Genomic DNA, 3159 nt, shown 5'->3' with positions numbered 1-3159 from the left:
AGAAGAGTTACACTTCTCACCTTTCTCAGGTTCTCCACTTTGGATCGAAAGACAATCGCGTTTGGATTCCTCCTCAAAGTGCCTCCTCAGGCTCTCCTTGGTCTCCTCCAACTCATTTCTCACGTCCCAGCCGCACTGGTGAAGCTCTTGCAGGGACCACAGCCCTTCTGCAGTCTGCGGGAATTCCCTTTGCCGTTGGCACGCCTGCCGTCTTCCTTTGGCCTGAAAGAAACTGCGGAGTTTAACTTTAATAAATTCCCACCAATGCTTACTTTCTGGAAGTGGCATTTCTCTTCCTTCCAAGCGGCGTAGCGGTCCTTAGCTCCTGCATGACGTCTTCCCTTCCAGGAGGCTACAATTCAGTTTCCACGACCCGGGCCATGCGAAGCTTTGGCCGAGGATCCTGGAAGTGAACCGCCCTGTGGTCTGAGAAGAGCACGGACCAATGTGTACTTCTCGCTGTCACTGCTCTGGAGACGAAGCAAAGTCGATCCGAGGGCCGGATCCGTAGCCGGCTCCAGGTGTAGTTGGCTGAGCCTGCCGGTAGTCCCGCCCGTCCGACAGGAAGCTTCGTCACCATCTCCTGAGCAGCCTGGATGTGGTGTCCAGTCTGGCGGATGTGCCTGAGCTGCCCCGTCCTCCTCCAGGGGCAGTTGAAGTCCCGGCATCACCACCGCCCTGGAAGTGGCGAGATGGGGCCGCAGGGTCTGGAAAAGCTCCAAGCGCTGTTCTTCCCAGGGTGCATACACGCAGATGAGCCGGACAGGCTCCCCGCCACGATCCGTCGACGACCAGCAGCGCGACGCGGGCGAGCTCCCGGACGGAGTCCAAGCGTGAACGTTCCCCCTGACAAGGACGGCATCCCGCTGCCTTGTTGTCACCACCTCCGACCAGTAGGAAGGACCGTGAGACCACTGTTGCCCAGGTGGCGTAGTTTCTGGAGGGTGGGAGGCACACTCCTGCAGCATGTACACATCACAGTTCTGAGCGGACAGGAAGGTCATCACCGCTGTCTCCTCAGTTTGTCCTGATGCTCCTCACGTTGATGGAAAATAAAGAAAGAGTAGCCATCATGGGGAGTAAAATGGAGAGGTTAGTGTGGGCCAGGAGCCCTAGTCTCGCCTCGGTCAGGCGGGACTTCGGTCTGCCGGCCCCGGGTCCTCGATCTGAAGCACCCGTTGATCTGTGCCAGGTTGTCCATGTCGTGTGGGTAGGCTGGAAGTTTAGAGCTGCTTCGAGAAACGGCTCCTCTTCCATCTCGGTCTCCTCGTTTTCTATGCTGTGGGCATCGGTGTGGGGCTCTGCTGTCTTCTTCCTTCTCGGTCCTCCTCTGGGCTGTTTGGACTTCTCCTCTTCCTTGTCCGATTCCTGTAGGTGCGACGAGGGGAAAGTCCTCCGGGTTGAGGGTGAGTGGGGGGTGGATGTGAGGGCTCTGGAAGTAGCATGGGAGGGGAGCTGCCTCAGGGTGGAAGGAGGGAGGGTCGAGGGAGGGTGGAGTTCTTTGTCTTTCCTCCTTTGTCCTTTTCTTGATTACCTGTGCGCCGGTGCTGCAGGGGACTTCAGTTTCTGCTTCCTATCGGCAGGCAGATTGGTTTTGATCCTCCTGTGGCACAGTGTTTGAGGTCACAGCGGGGACTTCTGTCTCTGAGGGCAGTCTTTGTACACATGGCTGGTCTGTCCGCAGAGGTTGCAGGTCTTTTTCCTGGGACAGTCTTTCGTCTCGTGGCCAGTCACCCGGCAGTTCCTGCAAGCGGCCTCCTTGCAGTCCTTCAGCACGGGCCCATCGCTCCGCATCTCCTGCAGGATTTTGGCTGGTCAGGGTAGTGCAGGATTGCCGCCGAGTTTCCCAAGGAGAAGCTCGCGTAGGTGCTGGAGGCCGTTTGAGAGGCGTTGTCCTTCCACAACCTGCGATGACCGACCACTTACCCGTCCAAGCCATTCCCGTCCTGGATCTGGGTGGGTTCCCTCACCACCCGGGGCAGAAGCTTCAGGAACGTGGAGATGTCCTTGCCAGGCGTATGGGGATTCCTCATGGCAATCGTCACTCTCCTTTCCTCCTCTGTATGGGGCAATTCCCCAAGCGAGCAAAGGGAGTCCGGCACTGCATTCTGGACCATTTCCCAGTAGCGCTTGCAGACCGCAATAGAGGCAAACGTAACATAGAAGAGGCCCAGAGCGAATGACTGTATGCTCAATGTATCTGCTCTGGAGAATCCCTGCTCCATGACCATTTTCTTCCCAAAGGTCTCTGCACTCATTTCAGGGATCCTTCCCCCCACCTCCTTGAGCCTCAGCACCACCGTCTGCTTCATCCAGGGGTTCCAGAGCGGGGCCATCCTGGAACTTTCGGGCTGGAGTCAGGTGAGCTGCGCCTGGGATGTAGAGGGGCCAGAAGAGGCTGATCTTCCAGGCTGGGAGTAGCTGCCTTTCCTTCCCAGCTTCTCGGAGATCTTCCTAGCGGGCAGAAGCGAGGTAGGAGCAAGTGCTGAAGCAGGAGCATCAGCAGAAACTGGAGCCAGGGTTGCAGAATCCATTCTTGGTCTTTTGTAGTCTTTTCTTCTTTCCAGATGGAGGTCGTCTGCAGATGAAGATGACTCTTTCCAAAAGATATCAGCTCTCTTCTTGGTGGAGGGAGCTATGCAAATGATCCTCCTCAAACTCTACTTCTTCTTTTTTTCCTTTCTGTTTTCTTGGTTTCAAATTCTAGAAACTTTGTAAAAAGCGGTGGACTCAGCCAACCTACTTTCACTCAGAATCAAGAATTCAATAGCCGTAAAAACAGCTCTTGTGCTTCCTTACTGACTTTGAGAGCAGAGCTTCAATCGTCAAAAGGAATTATATAGCAAAACAACGATCCCAATGGAAAAAATCAAGCAGTTCTCCACTCTGATAAGAACAGATACTACACTTGATCTTAGCCAAAGGCCAGAAGCGATGCCACAAACTCCCCAGGCCAGCCAGCCCACCGTCTTGCCCATGCGTCCCGCTGCATGGTAAGCATCAACTGGCAGGAGGAAGCAGCTGCCCTAAGAAAGCGCCGAGCGGAACCCATGTGACATTCCACGGCCTCGTGACAAAGCGGCCCACCTTGGAGCCAGGGCCTGATACAAAGCCCAAGGGTGCCTGCGCAAGAGGAAAACCCTCGGAGTTGTCTGAAAG

The 3159-nt window shown here is 55.6% G+C and overlaps 1 pseudogene; it reads right to left on the bottom strand.

Moving 5' to 3' along the window:
- Nucleotides 1-2756: 2756 nt before the first annotated feature.
- On the bottom strand, nt 2757-2936 carry LOC120519240 (annotated as a pseudogene).
- Between the last annotated feature and the right edge of the window lie 223 nt (nt 2937-3159).

The sequence above is a fragment of the Polypterus senegalus genome, unplaced genomic scaffold (assembly GCF_016835505.1).
Source record: "Polypterus senegalus isolate Bchr_013 unplaced genomic scaffold, ASM1683550v1 scaffold_9213, whole genome shotgun sequence".
NCBI classification, from domain to species: domain Eukaryota; kingdom Metazoa; phylum Chordata; class Cladistia; order Polypteriformes; family Polypteridae; genus Polypterus; species Polypterus senegalus.
Note: the sequence above shows the minus strand (reverse complement) of the source record. Positions and strands in the feature narration are given on the sequence as shown.